We start from the raw sequence: 27,238 nt of genomic DNA on the forward strand, positions 1-27,238 counted from the left end.
TTATGAATATGGGGTGACCTGAACAATTTTACTTCCATAGACCCAGTCACTAAATACTTGCAACAGGTTACACAGCTTCACATTATCCCAGTTAAAGCCTGTGAGCTGCAAGAACCTCAGGGAGCATTGCTTTTGTTTATTACTATTAAAATTCTTAATAAAACTGTAGCCAAAATGATCTTGGTAACAATTAGAAAAGGTCTCCTTTCTCAGTCAACTACACTGTGTTATCTCACTGCCTCTTTTGGCCAGAAAGAGGCAATCAGCGGAGAACTGCAGATCACCATAAAAAGTCTCGCTATGCGATTTACATTCGACCACTGGCTGAGAATTGAAAGAGTAGCCATTCTGCCCACAATGTGTCGTCGGTCATGGGATCGATTAGTGGATTCTCCAGCACCTGAAAGATAAAATAAAGAATCACAAGCTTCATTGTACACTTCCTATAAGGATGCAATTACCATCTGCGGAGGAGCTCCTGTTTTTCTTCTTGAGCAGAGATAGGAGAGCACATATGTGGGGGAGTACCAGGGTGGCAATGGGGTATACGTACAGAGGAGGTTGAAAGCAAGAGGAATTCTTGTTCCACTTCCTGAGTACTGACAGGGAAAGTCATCACACAGAGTGAGAGAGTGAAAGGGAAAAACTGTTTACCCACAACGTGGCTGCCTCCATTGCAGATAGGAGAAATGTGAAAGCTCTAGTAACAGAGAGACTGCGAGCCCTGGAAATCTTAGAAAAGGCTCATTCATCATCAATGTCCAAAGCTTTCCTACTCATCTGGTTCATGTTATGACTGTAAAAAGGTCATTTTCCAAGATAAAGATCTTTATCCTGCCGCTCTTAGAGGGTCAAAGGGTGTTTCTGTTACTGTCTTCAGAGCTGCAGCTGCCTCCCACAACAGGGTTAATAGACATTTTAAAATACCTTTTCAAAACATTTGTTCCAGCAGATTATATCAGTATAAGAAAACCAGAAACTGACGCTAAGTGCCCTCTACGCCAGTAAATCTGAGGCCAAGAAATAAACGTGACAGGTAGTTCAAGATGGATGTCAGATGGAAATTTCTGAGGTTGTGTTGTTTATCATCATCCAATTCAGAAATGTGTCACCACAACTCTCAGCACACTGGATTTTGTTTACTATTTCCTGTTGCAGCATTGCTTTCTGCTTCTATAAGATAGCTGTTATGGGGGGAAATCCCTTTTCAGGGACAGTAAGAAACATTTTGTAATGAATGTCATATCTAAAATGCTAATGACGCTGGGAGAATAGATTCAAACTAGGGATGTAAATATCATTTTTAAAAGTACCTATTTAAACTATTAAAATTATATAGGTTAAGCATTTAATCATTAACAAGTTCACAATCTACCTCTCATATATATGATCTTTGTCACTTTTCAGAGGACACACTGGCCTAGTACTGGCACCCAAGTGAAGATCTGTGCTTTCAATATATAGTATTTTTGATCTGACTGGGTCCCTTGAAAGCCTCTGCAGACACACGGCTAACAGGCTAGGAGGAGGCGGCATGCAAATAGAGGTAGTGATCCCCAGCCTGTATGGCAGCCACGGGAGGCCAAGGGGACGGTGAGGCTGGGTGCCCAGACACACTCGTGCTGAGCACACAGAGGTTCCTGAGGGGTATGGGCTGCAGCCATCTGAACTGTGCGGTTGGGGGACAGGGACAGGCTGTGGTACCATGAAGCAGACCCCCTGCAGCAGGTGCCCCTTCTCCCTGGCCAATCGTTGCCTCAGGAAGGAGGCTTCTCCCTGTTCCCCATCATAGGGATTCTCCCTGCAGGGGAGGGGGTTGGCAAACTCTCACGCTCACACATCAGGTCCCACCAACAGCTTGGGTGGAGCCTCATGCATCCCCTCCCTTCCCTTCCTGGCCGGTGACAATCAAGTTGTCATAGTAACATTCGAACTCAGAGGCTGGGATAGTTCCGCTTCTGCAGCCCCATCCCATCATGTGACACCCCTCACCCCAGCATTAACTGCACTATATGAACAGTGAGACGAATACTTATCGGTTAACCGTCTAACCACTTCATAGTTTACATCCCTAATTCAAACAATACAGCTGCCGTTAGAAGGTGATACAGTTTAAGCATGCACAATCTAGGGTGGTTAGCCATGCACAGTTCTGTGCAGACTGCCTACAGTGTGCATAAGCAGTGAGTTAAACTATGTGTTATAAGAATATGGGCTGCAGGATCAGCAGCTACAGTGACACGTTTAATCTTGGAGAAGCAATTTATGTAAAAGAAAGTCCCTCTCTAGTACTTGGTGGACACTGCCCAGGGAATTGGCCTCTGACAACTTTGGGTTTGGAGACCTTGGGGCAGAGGGGTGTCTCTGAGCATTAAAAGGAGAAGAATTGCTAAGACGTGAATCAACATCTTTAATATGTCACCAGGAACTAATCCTTCCTGAATGCCTACTGGCCTCTATGACCAAATAATGGGACTGAGCAACAGACAGCTGGGATTCCCCATACCAGGCTTCTCAGTCAAAGACCAAAATCGCTTACCAGCGATTCCCATTTCAAAGATTTGCCTCTGAGCATGCAAAGGACAGCACTGACAGAGTCTATATTCTACTTAGGAAGAAATCTTATCGCACTGTAAATATCCTGAGATTACAGGCAGTGGCCCCAAATATCCAAGTCAACGTGCATGAATGTCAGAGCCAGGCTAGCCTGCCTTACATAGGATCCAAGACCTTTAAGGGACACAGGAATCAAGATAATAGTAATGGAGAAAGGGGAACACTAGTCAAACCTGCCTCACAGCTCTCAAAAAGAAACAGTCCCCAAAATGTACCTATATCTTCACTTTCTTTTATAAGACGGGACATGATGTCATGGCTGAGGGAGGAGCTAAAAACATTTCTTTCACAAGAGATAAATCCCACCTGTACTGATGAAGAAAGCCAGTGGAAATTAAACCGTAGATATTCAATGCTCAATCTCCTAAAGAAAATGCCACCTCGTAAAAGGCTGTGGCTGGAATAGCTAGGTGGCTCCCTCACAAGGAAGGCTGGATTTTCTGAAGAGCTCAGCTCCTGTACAGAGTTCAGCACCTGCTTTCAAAAGAGCCCAGCACCCAACATGCACTGCATGTTTCTGAGCTCTTCTGAAATGAATGGGAATTAGGAGTGCTCAGCACCTAACAGAAGTTATGTGCTTATACCAATGTTGGGACTAATTTTAGGCAGCCACATTTGAAAATGTTGATCGGGGACGGGGACCTACCTCTGGTGGAAGAGCCTTGAAATAAAACACGCGTGTGCATCTTTTCAGCACATCCTAATAACGTCAGCAATGGGATATGCTGTTGTTATCTGTCCCATCATGATGATCCTTAAAGAAGCCCCCTACTTTCCACTTCACATCTTCCATCTCCATCCGGAGAGGATTACACTCCAGATGTTTTCTCCTTTGTAGGTTGAGTGCATTCTCTTACCTGGCTGTGTCCGAAGGCCTCGATTTCCTCCAGATAGGATGTGGAAACAGGTGGGCACTGGGATTTGCCAAGCACAGCCTGAGGGGAATTGGAAAAATCATGAGAGCAAGTTAACGCACGTGAGAATCTGGGACCTCCTGGGTGTTCCTTTTGCAATCATGCACCATCCTCTGTTTACTTTAGCCTCCCAGCAGCAGGTCTGGAGTGACATTTGCAGGAGAAGGTTCTGTGCACATACTGGTGAGCTCTACGTAAACCCATGCAACCTCCCCACCCTTATTAGAATGGTTAAACAGATCCTGCACTGAGAGCATTGTCACTGCCAGGAGCGCTAAAGAGGGCTGGCATATAGATTTCTGATTTTGCTTATGTACCCAGAACACACTCTACAGCAAGGAGACATCTACCAAGGATTATGTCTATCCTGGAGAATATGATGAAAACAAGGATTTTAGAGTCAAAACACACAGCTTTTGGAACTACCTAAAACATCTTTAGTGACGCCTTTACAGTCTTTCAAGGCATCCAGCTGAGAGTCTCAGATCTCAGTCTGCAGCTTGCCCCTCATCCAGACTTCACATCTGGGCTTTCCCAAAACTCCCACCTTGGGACAACAGAAATGCTGGCTATGCTTAGAACCACGGGTGCTAGGCCAAGGAAGGGGGTGGGAGAGACTTGGCAGATGGGATGAATGTTAATGTCTCATGCTGCCACCTACTGTAAGCAGCAAATATTTTTTTCACAAATTTTGACCTTTAGGCCTGCCACAGTACGGCCATCAAATTTTGACATTTAAAATACTGATAATATCAAGGATAGATGTCAGGAATTCAATTTAATTATCTATTCAGCCATGCGATTTTTTTTTTTGTTTAGCTCTATTGGTCATCTGTACACATCATCCATTGTCTGTTTATTGGATTAAAATTCTAGTTCAGAAACTAACTTCCTTTTACAAATGAAATTGACTAGGCATTGGTTTAAACATGTGCTAGCCATTACTAAATATAGAAAAATCCAGATAAATAAATAAGATTTGCTTTAAAATGAGTTGCTATTTTTAACAAGCCAGGCCCTCCCAGTAACAGTTTCAGGGTATTTGCTATGTAAATATTTAGCTGTTAACATAAAAAAATACCCAGTCACTTCATAGGAGAATTAGTCTGCTTTTGTTCAGGAAATCTAGATATCACTTCACTACTTATTGCTTGCTTTTCCCCTGTAAACATACCATGGTGGCCTAGAAAAGGTTCCATAGCTGTGTCTAGTTTAACTGAAAGCTCTTCTTTTTTCACTCTTGTATATTTTTGTGCCTAACTATGAAATACAATAGATATCAACAAAGAAAGTCTTTGATCAATAAAAGCATGTGACTCACTAGCTGGCTTCCCACCTTGTGGCTGGGTCTGATGTAGAAGGCTTACCTTCTTTGGCACCTGCTAACAGTTGCTTTAGCCCTGTCACAGTTTGCTTCTTCATACAGCTTGGCCATCCAACCAGGTCACACATAGTCCCCACCCTTCCAGATGGAATCAATAATACAAACAATCACTCATCAGCATCACATTAGGCCTTTTTGGTCTGACAATTGACTCACTAGTCTTTACCCCTGGGCCAGGGAGTTTCAAGAATCTTTACCTCTCATGGGGAGGTTGGCTCTACTTCCTCAGTGGGCTGGCAGAGGAATCCAGGCTGTCCTTCTCCACTGGGTTCTGGTTTGGGGCCATTTAACAAGCCTGACTCCCACAGACCCTTTGCTGCTTCCCTGGTCCACTTCCTACCTGGCACTATCATGGACCTTTGCCATAACCTCTTCCCAGGCTCATAGCATACCAGCTGCTCTTTCAGCCTCTTCCCCAGGGTCACTGCAGAGCTTCTTAGCACTTTTTGCAACCCAGCTGGCTCTGCTGAAGAAGAGGGTTCTCTGTTTGCCTGGTAGGGCAGTCCCTGACTTAGCAGGAGTCATAAGTTCTGCTACCTGCAGGCCCTTTCAGCAGCATGGAAAACCTTTAGCAGACTGACTTCCTCCCACTCTCCTTCCCAACTGCCTTGGGCTCCGCATTGCAGGCCTGCTTTCCTTCAGGAAGCACTGCCTGCCAGCAGTCCCACTCAGCATCCTGACTCCAGCCAGGCTTCTCTCATTGAGTGGGAGCCATCAATCTGCTCCCCTTCCTGGTCAGTCCCCACCTGAACTGGACTGTGCTTTTTAAATTCCTCTCTCCAGGTGTAGTGGAGAGGAGGCTGTTTAAGCCCACATGCTCTCAATAACCCCGTCTGGCCTAATGTGTGGTTGGTACACACCTTCACAACTAGCTCCTCAGCTGGCATACATCAGCCTACCTCCAATGGAATCACTGCAACTAGTGTGTTTTACACCAGCTGAGAATATGCTCCTTCAGTCTGCTTAAGTCAGAGAAAGGGTTGGGGGATAAGAAGGAGGGGGAGGGGTTGTGTGTGTGTGTGTGAGAGAACTGAAAACAGAAGTTAGGAAATATGGATGCAAAAGAAGTGAGAGAAAATGATTGAACTCTAGTAAGTGTAAGGAATTGCTTCGCTCTCACCTATCTTGTTCAGCTCACATCTAGAAACAAGTACACTTTACTAACAGTATAACACAATCTCTATGTACTTGTTGAAAATATGTCCAGCTTTGCGGCTGACGTGGGATTTGCTATCTCTTTGGCTCTTTCTACACTAGGAGAGTGACACATGACCAACAACCACTGTCAGCAAGAGGCTGTCCTGTGATGGTTCAGAGAACATTGGCCTGGGATGGTGAACCGCGGCCAGTGGGTGCTGCAATCTGCTGAACTTGCTGACACGGCAGGTAAACAAACTGGCCCAGTCTGCCAGAGTGCTTACCCTGGTGAGCCACATGCCAGAGGTTGCCGACCCCTGTTCTAAAGTCAGGAACAATCAGACTCTATGCAATTTCTAAGTATTCCTTATAATAGCTTCTCTCCCCTTCTATTTTTCCCCAAAGCCATCTATCTATCCCATTACATTCTCTTTCCCCCTGCAACTTCATCTGTCTATGGTTTCAGCTACCTATTCCATGCTGATGATGGCCAAAATCCACCTCTTTTCTCCTATCTTCTTTCCCCTGCATCCCATCCCACATCTCAAGCAGCAATCCAGCTGTCATTTCAAACTGGGCCTCCCCAAAATGTAAACTCTTCTCATTCTTCTTTCTCTCACACCTCCCTTTTCTCTCCATTTACATCTCCACTATCCTTATGGTCTCTTAGGCCCCGACTTTGGAGAGCTCTTTCATTATTCTCTATATGCATTTTATTGCTAAACCATAATCTCTAACCTCTTATAAGCCTCCAAGCACATGGATTGCACAATCTCCCATGGTAACTTGTTCTAGTGCTTAATTATCCTTATAATTAGAAAGTTTTCTTAATATCTAACCTAAATCTCCCATGCTGCCAACTAAGCTGATTATTTCTTGTCCTACCCTCAGTGGACATGAACAATTGATCACTGTCCTTGTCATGACAACTTTTTACATATTTGAAGCCTTCTCTTCTCTTGAAGAAACAGGTCCAACCTTTCCACTTAGGTCATGTTTTCTGAAACTTTTATCATTTTTGTTATATTCCTCTGGACCCTCTCCCTAATTTGTTCACATCTTTCTTAAAGTGTGGTGCCCAAAGCGGGACACCAAATCCAACTGAGGCATCATCTGTGCCGAGCAGAGCAGAACAGTTACTTCCACATCTTACATATGAGACTCTTAATGCATGCCACAATTACCTGTGCTTTTTCTATAACAGCACCGTTATTGAATTTGTGATCCGCTATAAACCCCACATCCTTTTCCGTAGTACCACTCTCTACCCATAGATAGTTAATCATTGCCAAATCATGTCACAGTGGCCTTGAAGTGCAAGTACAGGCACTGAGACAATTATCTGCAAAATAGTTGATGATTGGTCCAACTTACAAATTTAAGTGGACTACTGATGGTTACAGGACTAGCTCCACCTCTGTCCTCTTTCTGGTCTCTGAGTGTACCCTGCAACTCTCTGCCCCTCCCCCCGCCCACAGATGCTAGGCCTTATGCCTCTACCTTTCTTACAGTACAATCCCATGATTTCTGCCACCAGGTCTTGGGCTACAGTACCCTCTTTATCCCCCATGCTTACCCAGTAGGTCCAACTAAGTTCATCCGCCTGCCATTCGTTTCTTCAGGAGATCTGACCAGTGGGCTGCAATGATCAGACAGCCTTATTATAACAAAATATTTTAGCAACAAAATTCTTGGAGAAAAAGAATTTTAAAACAACTATCTACATGTATGATATTCTGGGGTGCAATCTAGACTAGTGAGGTGCTGTTTCATTACCAGTCCTGCAACTTGGGATTCCTTAGAATGCTTTGTTGCTATAGCTCCTAACCTGGACTCATCACAAACAGCATGCAACTCACACCCGAGTTTCTGTGTATAGCTGCTGCCTGCCAGCAAGACTGATCTCAGCAGACTTGGTTACTACCTGCAGAGTGACCCCAACCCTACCTATTCTGAATCTTCCTTAAAACCTGTGTCCAGCCTTCTCCTGGTCAGTTCAGATATTTTAGGTCTGTTGCCCTCTAAGGGAATGATATCCCAACAGTTTGCTACTGTTAATGGAGTTATCACCTAAGCAGGTGGTGGAATCTCCTCCCTTAGAGGTTTTTAAGGTCAGGCTTGACAAAGGCCTGGCTGGGATGAGTTAGTTGGGGATTGATCCTGCTTTGAGCAGGGGATAGGACTAGATACCTCCTGAGGTCCCTTCCAGCCCTGATATTCTATGATTCTATGATCACGCAGTCCAGTTCAACCACTAACACTAGATTAGTTTTGATTAAAGAATAAAACACGTTTATTTAACTACAAAAGAGAGATTTTAAGTGATTACAAGTATCAGAGGGTAGCCGTGTTAGTCTGGATCTGTAAAAGCAGCAAAGAATCCTGTGGCACCTTATAGACTAACAGACGTTTTGGAGCATGAGCTTTCGTGGGTGAATGCATCTGAGGAAGTGGGTATTCACCCACGAAAGCTCATGCTCCAAAACGTCTGTTAGTCTATAAGGTGCCACAGGATTCTTTGCTGCTTTTAAGTGATTACAAGTACCAGGCATTAAAGAGAAAATGCTTTCTAGTGTTAAAACTTAACTTAGACTTAGTTCAAGATAAAATTCTTACCACATGCTCCCAGCAACAGGGCTGACCAAATTTCAGGTCAAAATGGCTGTTTCTTTTGTCTTCTTAGGTGAAAGAGGGAGAGAAACCGTGGGTGTTTTTGCCCCTCACTTTATAGTCCAGTCCCCCTTTGAAATGCATTTTCCTGAGGGTAAGCATGGAGTCATGTAATCTCACCTCATAGTGAAAGAAATTCCATGCTATTATTTATTAAAATGCCTATCAGTTGGTTCCTGCCTCAATTCCTTGGGAAAGAATGGCCACTTGATAACTGATTGTCTATCATCAACTTTGATGACACCAGACTAGAAGTAAGAGCTTGTCCTTTCTCCAAGACAAACAGGTTTATCCCCTTCCCAGACTTCTCCATTAGCCACATTTCAGTCATGATTGCAACTTATTTTCATAAGTTCACATACAATGTTGCTACATACATTTCACCATTATGTTATTGACCAGTGAGTTATTAGTTTTCCAGTGATACCTCACAATGCATATTTTGTACAAAGATTATTACAGTGGTGCACAGGGTATGAATACAGGGCTGCATTCTGTCACAACATGTATATCTTGCTAAGCAACAGGTTACCATTCCCGGATGGTAACCTATGCAGGCCTAATTTATGCAGATACCTCATCAGCATCTGAGTCAGGTTCCCCCTGAATAACTACCTAAACTCAAGAGATAGGAGGACCCCTTTTTAAACTGGGATAGTCCTTTTGATCTTCTGGTTCCTAGCCCTTTTCCAGTCCTTGGCTCTTCAAAACTAAAGTGGTTGCTAAGAAGTCTGCCTGGTCTGCTCACAAGCAGCCTCCAGCATGTAAATTATTCCCAGCTATGTCTGTGTGAGTTGCAGACTGCCAGATGCATATTGGATTTGTTTATTGCAGGGTGACCCCTACATACTTTCAGTCTCAGACTTCCCCCCCCCCAAAGTGTATATCTTGTACTGCCCAACCTTCTCCTGGACAAAACACAATCATATAAAGTCCATCATTTTATTAAAGGAAACGATATGCACAAATCTTGTTATCTCAAATGGATTTTCCCAAACACTTCAATTTAAACCCACTGGATTAGATAAAATAAAATAAGTCTATTAACTATAGAGAGATTTTAAGTGAATACAAGTAATGAGGCATAGAAGTCAGAAATGGTTAAGAGAAAAATAAAAGTTAAATTTAATTAATTCCTAATTTAACAAAAACTGGAGTTAATCCTAAACACAGTTTCTCTCATCACATTTTAGCAGTTCTACTGGCTGAACATCTTTCACTCAGGATCCTGCCTGGCCAGTGCTGCTTCTTTTGTTCTTCAGGTGTCATGAATGCCACAGGCAGAGAGAAAGGGAGAGATCCATTGGGGTGTCTGCCCCTCATTTTTGTAGTCCTCTCTCTCCTTTGAGAAACATCTTCGATGCCAACTCTGCCCACATATCTACACCAGCGACACCATCACAGGACCTAACCAGATCAGCCACACCATCACCAGTTCATTTACCTGCACATCCACCAATGTAATCTACGCCATCATATGCCAGCAATGCCCCTCTGCTATGTACATCGGCAAACTGGACAGTCGCTACGGAAAAGGATAAACGGACACAAAACAGATATTAGGAATGGCAATATACAAAAACCTGTAGGAGAACACTTCAACCTGCATGGCCACACTAAAGCAGACCTTAAGGTGGCCATCCTGCAGCAAAAAAAACTTCAGGACCAGACTTCAAAGAGAAACTGCTGAGCTTCAGTTCATCTGCAAATTTGACACCATCAGCTCAGGATTAAACAAAGACTGTGAATGGCTTGCCAACTACAAAACCAGTTTCTCCTCCCTTGGTTTTCACACCTCAACTGCTAGAACAGGGCCTCATCCTCCCTGATTGAACTACTTCATTATCTCGAGCTTGCCTGCATATATATACCTGCCCCTGGAAATTTCCACTACATGCATCTGACGAAGTGGGTATTCACCCACGAAAGCTCCTGCTCCAAAACGTCTGTTAGTCTCTAAGGTGCCACAGGACTCTTTGCTGCATCTTCAGCTGGGAACATGGCAACAGGCAGACTGTGTGGATGGGGACTCCATGCTGTTTTTTGCTAAGAGGCAAATTTTTCACCCATGTCCCTTTTCCTGCCAGTGAATATCCACTTAGCTGGTGATGGCCCATTTGACCTTGTTTACACCTGGCCGCGGCATCAGTGTTCCCTTTATCTCTGAAAAACTGGGTTGACCACTCCCCAGACTTGGAACATGTTTTAGTAACACCATACAGTGGACTCTTATAATTTTACATACAATATTTCCACACATATATTACCAGGACAACAATAATCAGCAAATTATGAGACTTAGAACACCTCACAAGGCATGCTCTGTACAAGGATTATTACAATAGTGTGCAAGAATTGAATACAGGGACACAGACCATCACACTGTCATTTATACAATTTAAGTTTATTTTTTTTAAGTTCATTAGGTCCCAGTCCTACAGATGCTTAAGCACATGCTCATCTTTAAACATCTGCTTAGTCCCACTGTTTCAAAGGGACTACTTATATGCTTAAATTTTAAACACATGTTAAATGCTTTGCAGGATTTGGGCCCTAAGAAGGAATTGGCTAAAGAATTGCCTCTTTCTCTTTGTCTGGTTTCTATATAATAAAGATGGCACTAGGAGAGTTATTCAGAGAAGCATCAGAGGGGTAGCCGTGTTAGTCTGGATCTGTAGAAGCAGCAAAGAGTCCTGTGGCACCTTATAGACTAACAGACTATTTGGAGCACGAGCTTTCATGGGTGAATACCCACTTCGTTTGCCAGAAGCTGGGAATGGGTGACAGGGGATGGATGACTTGATGATTACCTGTTCTGTTCATTCCCTTTGGGGCACCTGGCATTGGCCAGTGTTGGAAGACAGGATACTGGGCTAGATGGACCTTTGGTCTTATCCAGTATGATGGTTCTCATGTTCTTCTGTGACCTAGAATAAGTTAGAGTCAGATTTTTAAATGAATTTAGGCACCTAAAGAGGTAGATAGGCACCTATTGGGATTTTCAAAAACACATAGGCACCTAACTCCTATTAATCTAGCCCCTCTGTGCCTCACCTGTAAAATGGGGATAATAGTTCTTCCCTACCTCACGGGGGTGTTGTGAGGATATATTAATCAAAGATGATCAGATGCTCAGATACTAAGGGGGCCTATCTAGATTAAGGGGCACGTCCTCAACCATGACAATTTACACCAGCTGAGGATCTGTCCCTAAAGCTGGTTGAAATTTTCCAGGTTTTGATTTTTCAACAAAATGTGTCATTTGCGTAAATCTGTAGCTCACATTTCAGCCTGGGTCATTGAGGCTCTGAATGCTGGTTGATGACTCAGGGACTGTGGATTCAATCCTTCATTCCCTTAGCATCCATGGGTTCCATTTTATCATTAAGTTTCCCAAAAGATGAAGAGTTATGGCTTGGCATTATTTTTGTGCTTTTGAGATTTAGTTATGTTGCTCCACTGGGTATTGCTAAGGGATTAACTACTGGCAGTGATATTTGAATTGGGTTTTCACTTGAAATTGTATTCCTTGAGCTGATTTATTATGAGACTTAAAATGTCAACTGGGTATTCATGGGAAGCCTTTTGTCTGCTTTAAGAGCTAACTGCTGTCACTGATACTAGGTTACAGGGTATCACAACTGCCATCCAACAAAAGCAAAGCCACTGCTTAATTTCACTGTTATTCATTTTTAAGGACTGTCATTCAGCTCTGTTTGCTATATCGATTTTATGAGTGGGTTTGAAAAGGATCTAGTAACATCTTAAGTGTTTCTTCATTACCAAAGCCCTGATGAACATTGACATGCTTTTGTTTAACTCATTTGTAGTATGAGGACATTTCTTTTTCTCTTGGACTTGCTCTTTTTATAGTGAAATTAGTTTTTCTATTAGCAGCCACAGATGTTTCCAACTGCTGCCCATGATTTTAGTTTATTCTTTAAGCCACAATATTTGCTTACCCAGTGGTCTTTTTGTATTGCTTCAGAGGACATTTTTGAAGGCACAAAGGCACAAAGGACTAGAATGTCTAGAAATACAGTTATTTGTACTTCCTACAACCCTTGAGCTGTAGCACTTTTCACAACTTTTGCTGCATTCGCAGCTGTTATATATAATTAAACTAACCAGCATTTTATAGCATTCAAATTGTGCTGCAACTTTTACAGAAGAGATAGAAAGACCTAGCCTGGCACTGAAGAGTGTATTAGCATCTATATGTTAGACATGGCACAATAGCGACGGCAGCAAATAGTAAAGCAGAGCTGAGGAACAGAAAGACAAAGATTACAGCAATATGATTATTTAAGTCATTTGTTTAGTCTTGTGCACTTCGGAGCAATTCAAATAATTGTTTTTAAAAAGCAGTAATTTAAGAGAAAGTTATTGTCATAGTTCCCATGTGAACTGCACCTCTAATCCCTACTGGTCATTGTGAGTGCACCTCCCATTAGGTCTCATGCCATCACCTCCTTTGGGATGGAATCATACGATTCTCCCTCACTCAGACCAAGCCTTGGGCTGCAGTCCCTGGGCACTAATCATGATTATCTCAGCAGGCCTGATATATGTTCAACACCTGAAGTTCTTTTCCTTCTTTGAGATGTGATCAGTGATACCCAGTGACCAGTCTTTCCAAAAGTAAAGTATTTCTTTGAATAAAAACATTTCAGAGAAGAGACACCTTAAAAGCCTATAACTATGCATGTCTAGCTTGCCAGATGTATTATTATGTTCCACATGAGGAGCTTCCTACAGGCACTCCAAACCTCTAGGATCTGGGTAAGAGTCTTTTCCCCTAACTCACAAACCAGTTCACTCTGTCTCATTCAGGAGCTACTCAGTTGTTTTTTTTATCATCTCTATTCTCAGAGAACAAGTCCCTTTAACTATTTGCAACCCTTTCATCTGTTAACTCCCAGCACTTTCAAGTGTATGCTGCAATGTTCCTATTTATGAATCATTATGTTCCTTTCCTGCTTGTTTATCCAGCAGCTCCCTATTAAGTTACATCAATATCGTCATTGGCAGCAAGGCAGCAACCTTCACATGGTGCTTCTGTTAAGTGCTGGTGTTTTTTTGTGCTCTGTGTTTTGTGCAAATCCACCACATACCAATGTCGTCAATTGGCCACTGGCTGTCATTTTAATGACCTCCCAGTGAACATAGCAACAATTATGCTTCCTGAAACCAACCTTTCAGGACCAAAAAAGAACAGTTGGGCCAGTCCTGTGAATATACCAACTTAATGCAGAAGGGATGCAAAGGAAAAAGCAGATTACCTCTCGAGGACCCTGCCTTAACAACTATCACATTGACATTGTGCCCTTCAAGAAACACAAGTGAAAGAAGAAGATAAAGCTGCCAGACATAAAATCTATGGCTATATCAAAATCATTGCTGTCAACCATCCAAAACATGGGTTAGCAGTGTACATGCGAAATGGATTAAAGGATGTGGAAGTTTTGGAAGAATCATTGACCAGTGGAAGAGAGATCAACATAGCTAGAATTAGGGTCATTACTATAGTAAATACACACAAGACATCCAGCATCATGGATCCTGATCCCATCTTACCTTCCCTTCGTCATCCGGCCATCTACATAGACGACTTTAACAGCCATCATGAAGACTGGGGATATTGCTCAAATGACACAGCCAGGGAGCAGATCACAGAATGCCCCCCTCAAAGACTTCCACCTGCTCTATGATTTGAAGCAATCTGGATCTTTTCGGTCTACAAGGTGGACAACGGATCACAACCCTGACCTGTGTTTTGTGACCCATAATAGTGCCCATGTCCCATTAGCCATAACAAGAACCATCCTGAGTCACTTTCCGCATAGCCAACATCGGCCAATCATCCTCCAGATTAGCCTGCGCTGGCATTTCCACAAGGCTGACTGGCCTGCCTACACTTCAGAAACAGAATCTCGAATCCTACGGTTTGAACCGATACCTAGAAACTTTGGTCATTTTACAAACATCCTAAAATCAACTGCTAAGAAGTCTCTCTTGAGGGAATATGAAAAGAGCAGCTACCCAAATAATGCCACTGTGCTGCTTGAGTCCTTGAATTTGGTGCACCTGGAAAGAGGAAAGAGATTGTTGAAAGCCCTGATTTTGAGCCGTAAGTCATGGGCTCTTTTGCAGCAACATTGAGGATCCCAGTCAGTAACACAATGCTCAGCAACTTGACATCAAATGCTGGTGTCTTTCTTTCTAACAACAAGATGCCAACGGACAAGATTACACCTCAGGAGGTCCAGTGAGAATTCTGCAGAAACCTTCAACAATGCCCGAAGGAAGCCCCACTCTTCTCTCCATATTCTATTGAGGAGATCAATGTTGCGCTGTTGGAAACAAAAAGCCGGAAAGCTGCAGAGATTAATGGCATTCCTCTAAAGTTTCTCAAGAAACTGGGGAGCCGGGCACAGGAATGACTGGTGGCACTTTTTACTGCCATGCATAGACCTGGAGAAATGCCAACAAGCTGGCGACAAGCAACAGTGGTTGCCCTACTGAAGCCTGGAAAACTCCCAGAGGACTCAGCCAGCTACTGCCCCATCTCTCTTCTCTCAACCACCAGCAAGCCCATGGAATGGGTGCTGCTCCTTTGACTGTCTGATATCATCAAAGACATCCTCCCAGTGGAGCAGGCAGGATTTCGCCTGAAGAAGAACTGCTGTGACCAAGTAGCTTCACTTACTGGCCACACTGAGGCAGGATTCCAACATAAGTTGAAGGCAGGAATTGCCCTTGTTGATCTGTCCTCAGTATATGACACTGTCTGGAGTCAGGGCCTCCTCTTCAAGGTCTCCTGAGTCATTCACTGCCAGCGAACGATCCGCTTCCTGGTGGCAATGACTGGGAACCATCGCTTTAAGGCACACCTTAATGACAAGATCAGTAGACCAAGAACTCTTAACTTGGGCATATCTCAGGGCTCTCTCCTGATCCCAGTACCTTTTAATCTATACACCAGGGATATACCAGCAACAGAGTCAAGGAAATTAATGTATGTGGATGATATTGCCCTAGCTGTTCAGCATACAATCCTCAATACCATCAGCTGCACCCTAACCTGAGATCTTAGCACAATGGCTGATTATTTCCAATACCGAAAACTAAGGCTTAGCTGCCCCCTCCCCCAAAAAAACCATGGTTACTGCTTTCCATATGAAGAATAAAATGGTTAATACCAAACTTGATGTGCAGTTCTGCGGTGAGAGCATCAGTCATGAGGCTAATCCAAAGTATCTTGGCATTACACTGGACTGGAGTTTGACCTTTCCACAACACCTCAAGATAGGTCAGGTCTTGAGTTGTGCTTATCAGAAAATTGTCTGGAACATCATGAGGCTCCAGTCCACGGACTTTATGAACCGCAACAATTTCCTTGGTGTATTCTGCAGCTGAATATTGTGCATGAGTGTGGTGTCACAGCAATCACACTAAACTCCTTTGAGACTAACAAATTTATTTGAGCATAAGCTTTCATGGGCTAAAACCCACTTCATCAGATGCATGCAGTGGAAAATTTAGTAGGAAGATATATATACACAGAGAACATGAAAAAATGGGTGTTGCCATACCAATTGTAACAAGAGTAATTAATTAAGGTGAGCTATTAGGTAAGCTATTATCAGCAGGAGAAAAAAAATTGTAGTGATAATCAGGATGTCTCATTTCCAACAGTTGACAAGAAGGTGTGAGTAACAATAGGGGAAAAATTAGCATGGGGAAACAGTTTTTACTTTGTATAATGACCCATCCGCTCCTAGTCTTTATTCAAGCCTAATTTAATGGTGTCTAGTTTGCAAATTAATTGCAATTCTGCAGTTTCTCGTTGGAGTCTGTTTTTGAAGTATTTTTGTTGGAGTATTGCATCATTGAGATCTGTAATTGAGTGACCAGGGAGGTTGAAGTGTTCTCTAACTGGTTTTTGAATGTTATAATTCTTGATGTCTGATTTGTGTCCATTTTGTTTTTGCATAGAGACTGTCTGGTTTGGTCAATGTACATGGCAGAGGGGCATTGCTGGCTCATGATGGCATACATCACATTGGTAGATGTGCAGGTGAATGAGCTTCTGATAGTGTGATTGATGTGATTAGGTTCTATGATGTTTCCCCATGCTAATTTTTCCCCCCTATTGTTACTCACATCATCTTGTCAATTGTTGGAAATGGGACATCCTGATTATCACTAGAAAAGTTTTTTTTTCTCCTGCTGATAATAGCTCACGTAATAGCTCACCTTAATTAATTACTCTTGTTACAGTTGGTATGGCAACACCCATTTTTTCATGTTCTCTGTATGTATATATATCTTCCTACTATAGTTTCCACTGCATGCATCCGATGAAGTGGGTTTTAGCCCACGAAAGTTTATGCTCAAATAAATTTGTTAGCCTCTAAGGTGCCACAAGTACTCCCAGTTTTTTTTGCTGATAGAGACTAACACAGCTATCACTCTGAAACTAAACTCCTTGACACTCAACTCAAAAATGCTATGGGCATAGTGTCGGGGACACTCAAATCTACTCCAGTTGACTGGCTTTCAGTCCTATTGCACATTCAGCCTCCACAGATTAGAAGAGCTGCTCAACATCTCATTTTCTTAATCATGTCAGTGGAAATATGAGGATCCCACTACATCATGACCTGCAGAACCCGCCAAAGACAAGATTAAAATCCTGCAACCCTCTATGGAACTGTATCAATATCCTTACACATAACTTTGATGCTGAGGCTCAATGGAGAGTCACATGGAGCACTTTGATCACACAGAACAAACAGCTCATTGTTGATCCTGTTGAGGAACGACTGGTTTTGATTTATGTAGGAAAGACTGGTGCAGATTGAATCACATCGGGACATCTCATGGGAGATGTGGACAAACCCTCTTTAAATGGAAAATGAGGCAAACACCTGTATGCGACTGTGGTCACCAGGCACAAACCATGGAGACCAGCATATCTGAATGTCCCCTTTGTTCTTTTGCCGGGGGCCTGAAGGACATTCACTGTCTCACTGCTGCAGCAATATGCTGGCTATCAAACTTAAATATAAATTTGTAATTGTTGCTACCTACCAATCCATACGAAAGAAGAATACAGTCATCCAGGAAAGTCTAACTCACTGACCAGATCCCATACAGTATTCACAAAACCTTTATAGATCAGTATTCTTAGATTACATAAGAGCTCCATACCCACCACTGAAATAAAATGAGTATTGGTGGTACTTCTTGTGGGTCAATAATAATAATTCCTACAGTGGCACAATAGGGCCAGAGCATGTATGAGGATCTGGCTCTGAAGTCTCTAAGGAAGAGACCAGAAAGCATCTTGAGAAAAATAAGCGCATTAAATCTCCAGAACAAAAGAATTCTAAAGGAACTAAAATGTGAAACGAAATAACTGATATGTAGTGATAAGGCAGCACAGTACAGGTCCCTCCTACATGATGCCTAATTCCTACTGCAAAGTGCTTAGGCTGATGATATGTTGTTGCCTGCATAAGGACCATATTTTTCCTGCAATATGCATGCATAACTGACATCAATGATAAGTGCCAATATTATTATTCCATGAGCTAAACTAATTTCTATTTTCAAAAATGACTTAGGCACACATGAGCCTTGGTTTCAGTGAAAGTCAATGGCTCCTAATGCTTGAATCGCTTTTGAAAATGGGATTGAGACTATTCCTGGTCATGCACATAGACTATGGGGATAATTTTCAGAAGTGCCCATCAATGGATGTAACATAAACAATAATTTTTGGCATCATGATCTTGAGGAGAGAAACTAAGAGTCCTAACATTTCTTTCACACAAATCATTTATGCTGGCATTTAATCAGAGGGTAAAAGGTTATTAATACACATGTGTTCACACACACTACAGTTCTGGTCAATCTCTCCCTGCTAGGCATTCACCAGAATTCTGTATTTTGTCCCACACACGGGATCCATGAGCTTTTAAGTTCATCTGGGTAGGCTCCAGGACCCACATCCACAAAGGTGCTTGGTCATCTAAACCCCAGCTCTAAACATCATTCCAATCCGTAAAACCCCCACTCGGCTCCCACCTAACGTGGTACATGGCTAAATTCATTCTGCGCCTATATTTCTGCTAAAAAGAATTCCCTAGGCACCTAAATTTCTGTCCCTGGGCATGCACATTACTCCCTCACTCTAGACAGCCAGACACCTATCTATCAGTGTGATCTACAAACCAGGGGGAAGATAGGCAGAGGAGCACCTATCTTACTGCAGGGCATGCTCTGAGTGCCCCTACTGGATTGGGCCCCATTCAAAATCCAGCCAGACGTGGTAATGGTGGTCGTGCTTCCCTTATAAAGTTTAGCCCAGTAGCTAAATAACAGCTGGCTGAAGCTGAACCTAAGAAAAACAGAGATGACGCCAGTGGGCAGAGAAAAGGATTCTAAGGAGTTTGCAGCCTCCTTTGATTGAAAATCTACATCCACACTTGGTCAGTTCAGTCCATAGCCTAAGAATACTCCTGGAGTCCTCACTAATGCTGAGCTTTCACCTTGCAGTGGCTGCAAGTAACAGGTTTTCTATCTTCTCCAGTAGGCTAGGAGCCCCCATCGCATCCTGGTGGACAAAGACCTGGCTTCAGTCATTCATGCCTTCATCAACTCTACAACAGTACAGAATAGCTGGGCATGAAACCTTCAATGCTTATGACATTCCAGCTACTACAAAACACTTCAGCACATCTTCTCAGCAACACAGGCTACCGTGCACACATCATGCCCGTCCTCTACACTCCACACTGGCTCCCCAAAGAATATCAAATAATGTTCAAGATTTTGATCTTATCTTCAATGTATTCCATGGCCTGAGCCCTGTTACCTAAAAGACTATCTAAAACTCTAGGACAAAGACTGTTGTTGACAACTTCCCTCCTCTGGCACAGTGGAACGCTCAGCAATAAGAGTAGGGCCCATTGTGCATGTGACAACACTTTCTCTGGGGACTGATCCAAGACTGTGGAATGAAGTCCTCCAGGAACTAAGGGCCATCACAAACCTCACCACTTTCTGCTCCAAGGGCAAAGCACATTTCTTTGATCTTGTTTTCTCCAATAGAAACACATAGCAACATGTTTAACAAATTAAAAAAAAACTACCAAGACAAGAAACTCCACTACACATGCTTCTCCCTCTGGGGAGAAGTTGAGAGAAGAAACACATGACAGATGTTTAGTCACATTGCTTAATGCACTGCTGCAAGGCACCCAGTGCTGGGGTTCCCCGAGACCTTTTCCACTTGGTTCCCCAAGAATTTAGTTTAACTCTCATCTCATCACTCAGATTCCTTTATTCGGCATCCAGCAAAGCTATGCTGAGTTGATTAGACTAAAGCCAAGGGCATACCACACTCCAAGTACAATATCATTAATTAGCTTATATACACATTCTAAAACAACCTGCCACATGTGCCCTTTATTCTTGGTCATGCACCCTATGACTGGTTCATTATTTTCTGGTAACTAGTCTCCATGCAGACCATGAGCTATTCAAACACCACATACACGCTGTCTGTCGCATGTTGCTAACTTCCCTACTTTCTTTTCTCTAATAGCTTCATATTTTGCATATTTACAAGGCTCTGTGAATTCATGTTTTGTTCAGTGTTTCACGTCCTTGCTCAGGATAAATCTATGCTCAGAGGCTATGGTGATGCGCGTGGTGTAGAACCATACATAGAATAGAACACTCACTTGGGATATGGGAAACTCAAATTCAATGCCCGTCTCAGCTTAGAAGGGATTGAAACAGGGAGTCTCCTACTCTTGAGAAGAATGGCCATGCCACTGAGCTATGGGAGGTTCAGATGTGGGTCTCCCTCAATCTCTTCTGTTGAAGCTGTTCACTTTGTATAAGTATTTAAATAGTCATTGGGCCAGAAAGAGTAAGTGAGAATGACTTTATAGCCTGCTGGTTAGGGTCCCCACCGGGGAAATAGGAAAACCATCACCCAATCCCCCTGCTCCAATGATTATTTATTTATATACAGTGGAATAGTTTCAATTTGAGAGAAAAAGAGAGAGAGAGATTTCGCCAGCCTCCACTGACCACTGGTTAAATTTGCAAACAAACATCTTCATGTTTTCTCCCATGCTGCCCCATACGCTTAGAAGGCTCTCCCTGTAAATTTCCATAAAGCTACCTGATTATCACTGTGACAGACTGACAATATCCTGTACAAGCCTTCTGGAATTAAGACCAGCTTTATTGAGTTAAATTAATCCTTACTGAATTAGGGACTACAGTGTTCAGAAGCAATGTATTAAAAAGGTAATTGTGTGTTGTGATGGTGCACGGCCAGGGCTCGACCCTCCCTGGGGAGGAGGGGAGCCACACTGCCTCGCTACGCATCGTCTGAGGGCCTCTGCCCTCGAGGTTGAACGGTCAACAGTTCGAGCAGCTCGGATCCTGTAGGCAGGACTGAACATCGGCATAGTCAAAGAGGGCCCAGCCCTTGGTTTGGGTGGGGCACCAAACCCACAGGTACACTAGCCCAGACCCTTGTGACTCAGGACCAAACAGTTATCAGTTCAGGCAGCTCGGGCCCTGTAGACAGGACTGAGCAGTGGCACAGTCAAAGGCGGCCCAGCCCTTGGTTCGGGCGGGGCACCAAACCCACAGGTACACTAGCTCAGACCCTTGTGACTCAGGGCCAAGCAGTTATTAGTTCAGGCAGCTCAGGCCCTGTAGACAGGACCGAGCAGTGGCACAGTCAAAGGCGGCCCAGCCCTTGGTTCGGGCGGGGCACCAAACTCACAGGTACCCTAGCTCAGACCCTTGTGACTCAGGGCCAAGCAGTTATCAGTTCAGGCAGTTCAGGCCCTGTAGACAGGACTGAGCAGTGGCACAGTCAAAGGGGGCCCAGCCCTTGGTTCGGGCGGGGCACCAAACCTACAGGTACACTAGCTCAGACCCTTGTGACTCAGGGCCAAGAAGTTATGAGTTCATGCAGCTCGGGCCCTGTAGAGAGGACCGAGCAGTGGCACAGTCAAAGGGGGCCCAGCCCTTGGTTCGGGCAGGGGACCAAACCCACAGGTACACTAGCTCAGACCCTTGTGACTCAGGGTCAAGCAGTTATCAGTTCAGGCATTGATGGCCTCCTTAGGCCGGGGAGAGGGGGATTCTGCCACCCGGGTACGGTGGGCAGGGGGAACACAGGCCCACCTACTCCACTGCGTTCCAGCCCGGGACCCTAGCAGCAGTTAACGCTGTCAACGGTCAGTGGGGAATCCTGACTGAAACACACTGACATTGGTTCCGGCATACTTGCAGTCTGACTGGGGTCAGCTGCCCCCGGGCTACTTCCTATCTCCCCCTCTGGTCCTACCTGATCGGGGCCATCAGTCCCTGGGAAGCTTAATAGCATGGGCTCCTCCCGGGCAGGCCTTGCTACAGTGTATGCTGTATACACTATTTCAAGTAGAGAGGGAGTGATGCTAATGAAATTACTCAGTTAAGCTTTGAAGCAACTTCCATCTTCCATGAGGAGATGTGCATGTACTCATTCACACTGGATTCTCCAGAGACAACCAAGAAGATTTTTGGACTAAATCTGCTGCGAACCCTCCTGTTGTGGTAAAAGATAACCATTATGCTCTTCTTGATACAGGAGAGAAGAAATCTCCCCCAACAGTTAAGGGGGTGAAGCCTCGTACCCCTAAGGCTGGGAGGTCTGCTGCCACCACTGATAAGAAACGTAGGGTAGTGGTGGTTGGAGACTCTCTGCTGAGGGGGACGGAGACACCCATCTGTCGCCCTGACCGTTCATCCCGGGAGGTATGCTGCCTGCCAGGGGCCCGTATCCGAGATGTTACAGAGGCTTTGTCGAGGATTATCCGGCCTTCTGACTACTATCCCTTGCTACTCATCCATGTGGGCACAAATGATACTGCGAGGTGTGACGCTGAGCAGATCAAGAGTGACTACAGGGCTCTGGGAGTACGGGTTAAGGAGTTTGGAGCGCAGGTGGTATTCTCTTCGATTCTTCCTGTTGAAGGTAGGGGTCCGGGCAGAAACAGATGCATCATGGAGGTGAATGCCTGGCTGCGAAGATGGTGTCGCCAGGAGGGCTTTGGCTTCCTCGACCACGGGATGCTATTTGAGGAAGGACTGCTAGGAACAGCTGGCGTTCACCTTTCGAAGCGGGGAAAGGCCTTATTTGCGCACAGACTGGCTAACCTAGTAAGGAGGGCTTTAAACTAGGTTCGACGGGGACAGGTGAGCAAAGCCCGCAGGTAAGTGGGGAACAAGACCTGGGAGATGGGTTGGAAACAGGAGGGAGCACGGGCTATAATGGAAGAGAGGAAGGAGGGTCAGGGCAAAGCTGGGAGGCAAGATCAAACCAGTATCTTAGATGCCTTTATACAAATGCAAGAAGTATGGGTAATAAGCAGGAAGAACTGGAAGTGCTAATAAATAAATACAACTATGACATTATTGGCATTACTGAAACTTGGTGGGATAATACACACGACTGGAATGTTGGTGTGGATGGGTATAGTTTGCTCAGGAAGGATAGACAGGGAAAAAAGGGAGGAGGTGTTGCCTTATATATTAAAAATGTACACACTTGGACTGAGGTGGAGATGGACATAGGAGACGGAAGGGTGGAGAGTCTCTGGGTTAGGCTAAAAGGGGTAAAAAACACAGGTGATGTCGTGCTGGGAGTCTACTACAGGCCACCTAATCAGGCGGAAGAGGTGGATGAGGCTTTTTTCAAACAACTAACAAAATCATCCAAAGCCCAAGATTTGGTGGTGATGGGGGACTTCAACTATCCAGATATATGTTGGGAAAATAACACCGCGGGGCACAGACTATCCAATAAGTTCCTGGACTGCATTACAGACAACTTTTTATTTCAGAAAGTTGAAAAAGCTACTAGGGGGGAAGCTGTTCTAGACTTGATTTTAACCAATAGGGAGGAACTTGTTGAGAATTTAAAAGTAGAAGGAAGCTTGGGTGAAAGTGATCATGAAATCATAGAATTTGCAATTCTAAGGAAAGGTAGAAGGGAGTACAGCAGAATAGAGACAATGGATTTCAGGAAGGCGGATTTTGGTAAGCTCAGAGAGCTGATAGGCAAGGTCCCATGGGAATTAAGACTGAGGGGAAAACAACTGAGGAAAGTTGGCAGTTTTTCAAAGGGACACTATTAAGGGCCCAAAAGCAAGTTATTCCGATGGTTAGGAAAGATAGAAAATGTGGCAAAAGACCACCTTGGCTTACCCTTGAGATCTTGCGTGACCTACAAAATAAAAAGGCGTCATATAAAAAATGGAAACTAGGTCAGATCACGAAGGATGAATATAGGCAAATAACACAGGAATGCAGAGGCAAGATTAGAAAAGCAAAGGCACAAAATGAACTCAAACTTGCTATGGGAATAAAGGGAAACAAGAAGATTTTTTATCAATACATTAGAAGCAAGAGGAAGACTAAGGACAGGGTAGGCCCACTGCTCAATGAGGAGGGGGTAACAGTAACGGGAGACTTGGAAATGGCAGAGATGCTTAATGACTTCTTTGTTTCGGTCTTCACTGAGAAGTCTGAAGGAATGTCTAGTATAGTGAATGCTTACGGGAAGAGGGTAGGTTTAGAAGAGAAAATAAGGAAAGAGCAAGTAAAAAATCACTTAGAAAAGTTAGATGCCTGCAAGTCACCAGGGCCTGATGGAATGCATCCTAGAATACTCAAGGAGTTAATGGAAGAGGTATCTGAGCCTCTAGCTATTATCTTTGGGAAATCATGGGAGACGGGGGAGATTCCAGAAGACTGGAAGGGGGCAAATATAGTTCCCATCTATAAAAAGGGAAATAAAAACAACCCAGGAAACTACAGACCAGTTAGTTTAACTTCTGTGCCAGGGAAGATAATGGAGCAGGTAATCAAAGAAATCATCTGCAAACACTTGGAAGGTGGTAAGGTGATAGGGAATAGCCAGCATGGATTTGTAAAGAACAAATCGTGTCAAACTAATCTGATAACGTTCTTTGATAGGATAACGAGCCTTGTGGATAAGGGAGAAGCGGTGGATGTGATATACCTAGACTTTAGTAAGGCATTTGATACAGTTTCGCATGATATTCTTATAGATAAGCTAGGAAAGTACAATTTAGATAGGGCTACTATAAGGTGGGTGCATAACTGGCTGGATAACCGTACTCAGAGAGTAGTTGTTAATGGCTCCCAATCCTGCTGGAAAGGTATAACAAGTGGGGTTCCGCAGGGGTCTGTTTTGGGACCGGTTCTGTTCAATATCTTCATCAACGATTTAGATGTTGGCATAGAAAGTACGCTTATTAAGTTTGCGGACGATACCAAACTGGGAGGGATTGCAACTGCTCTGGAGGACAGGGTCAAAATTCAAAATGATCTGGACAAATTGGAGAAATGGTCTGAGGTAAACAGGATGAAGTTCAATAAAGATAAATGCAAAGTGCTCCACTTAGGAAGGAACAATCAGTTTCACACATACAGAATGGGAAGAGACTGTCTAGGAAGGAGTATGGCAGAAAGAGATCTAGGGGTCATAGTGGACCACAAACTTAATATGAGTCAACAGTGTGATACTGTTGCAAAAAAAGCAAACATGATTCTGGGATGCATTAACAGGTGTGTTGTAAACAAGACACGAGAAGTCATTCTTCCGCTTTACTCTGCGCTGGTTAGGCCTCAACTGGAGTATTGTGTCCAGTTCTGGGCACCGCATTTCAAGAAAGATGTGGAGAAATTGGAGAGGGTCCAGAGAAGAGCAACAAGAATGATTAAAGGTCTTGAGAACATGACCTATGAAGGAAGGCTGAAGGAATTGGGTTTGTTTAGTTTGAAAAAGAGAATACTGAGAGGGGACATGATAGCAGTTTTCAGGTATCTAAAAGGGTGTCATCAGGAGGAGGGAGAAAACTTGTTCACCTTAGCCTCCAATGACAGAACAAGAAGCAATGGGCTTAAACTGCAGCAAGGGAGATTTAGGTTGGACATTAGGAAAAAGTTCCTAACTGTCAGGGTAGTTAAACACTGGAATAGATTGCCTAGGGAAGTTGTGGAATCTCCATCGCTGGAGATATTTAAGAGTAGGTTAGATAAATGTCTATCAGGGATGGTCTAGACAGTATTTGGTCCTGCCATGAGGGCAGGGGACTGGACTCGATGACCTCTCGAGGTCCCTTCCAGTCCTAGAGTCTATGAGTCTATGAGTCTATAAAGCATGGGTTTTAAATTGCCATAGGTGCCCTCACTGAACCAGTGAGGGGAAACACATGTGCATTTGCTCTAATTAGTGACAATCACCTTAAAATTCCTCCTTAAAATGATCATTTTTCATGATGCCTACAATAACTTGAGAACATTTAAGTTGCAGAAGTACAGAGACCACTGCCTATCATGCTGATCAGTATTGTCTCCCTCTTCCTGTACTATCATATCAGTCTGTATCACCTGTGTCTCTTAAATTATACGCCCCTTTGGGGCAGGTACCATCTTTTTCATAGAACTGGAAGGGACTTTGAGAAGTCTTCTAGTCCAGTTCCCTGCACTCATGGCAGCACTAAGTATTATCTAGACCAGTTGACTGGTTCACCATTCCTGGCCAATGGGAGCTGCGAGAAGTGACATGGGCCGGACCACCACTTCCTGTAGCTCCTAGTGGCCAGGAATGGTGAACCACGGTCACTGGGAGCTGTGAGTGGCCATACCTGTGGATGCTCAGGTAAACAAAATGTCTCATAGCTCACCGGGGGCTTACCCTGAACAGGCCCCAAACCAAGTTTGGGAACCCGTGATCTAGACCACCCTGACAGGTGTTTGTCTAACCTGCTTTTTAAAATTTCCAATGATGGAGGCTCTACAACCTCTCTAAGCAACTTATTCCAGTGCTTAACTCTCCTGACAGTTAAGAAGTTTTTCCTAATGTCCAACCTAAACTGTCCTGGCTGCAATTTAAGCCCATTGCTTCTTGCCCTGTCCTCCCACTTTAAGGAAAATATTTTTTCTCTCTCCTCATTCCTTTTATGTACTTATAAGCTATTATCATGCCCCCCTCAGTCTTCTCTTGTCTAGACTAAACAAACCCAATTTTCTCAGTCTTCCCTTATGGGTCATGTTTTCTAGACCTTTAATCATTTTTGTTGCTCTCCTCTGGACTTTCTCCAATTAGTCCTCATCTTTCCTGAAATATGGCACCCAGAACTGGACACAATACTCTATTTGAGGACTAATCAGCACATAGTAGAGTGGAAGAATTACTGCTGGTGTCTTGCTTGCAACACTCCTGCTAATGCCTCCCAGAATAATATTTGCTTTTTTTGCAGCAGTGTTAGACAGTTGATTCATACTGAGCTTGTGATCTACTATGACCCCCAGATCCCTTTTTGCAGTGCTCCTTCCTAGGCAGTCATTGCCCATTTTGTATGTGTCCAACTGATCGTTCCTTCCTAAGTGGAGTATTTTGCAT

The 27,238-nt window shown here is 43.8% G+C and overlaps 1 pseudogene; it reads right to left on the bottom strand.

The window, feature by feature from the left end:
- Positions 1 to 325: 325 nt before the first annotated feature.
- LOC115643694 overlaps positions 326 to 27,238 on the bottom strand; it is a 75,516-nt pseudogene continuing 48,603 nt past the window's right edge.

The sequence above is a fragment of the Gopherus evgoodei genome, unplaced genomic scaffold (assembly GCF_007399415.2).
Source record: "Gopherus evgoodei ecotype Sinaloan lineage unplaced genomic scaffold, rGopEvg1_v1.p scaffold_67_arrow_ctg1, whole genome shotgun sequence".
In the NCBI taxonomy this organism is placed as follows: domain Eukaryota; kingdom Metazoa; phylum Chordata; order Testudines; family Testudinidae; genus Gopherus; species Gopherus evgoodei.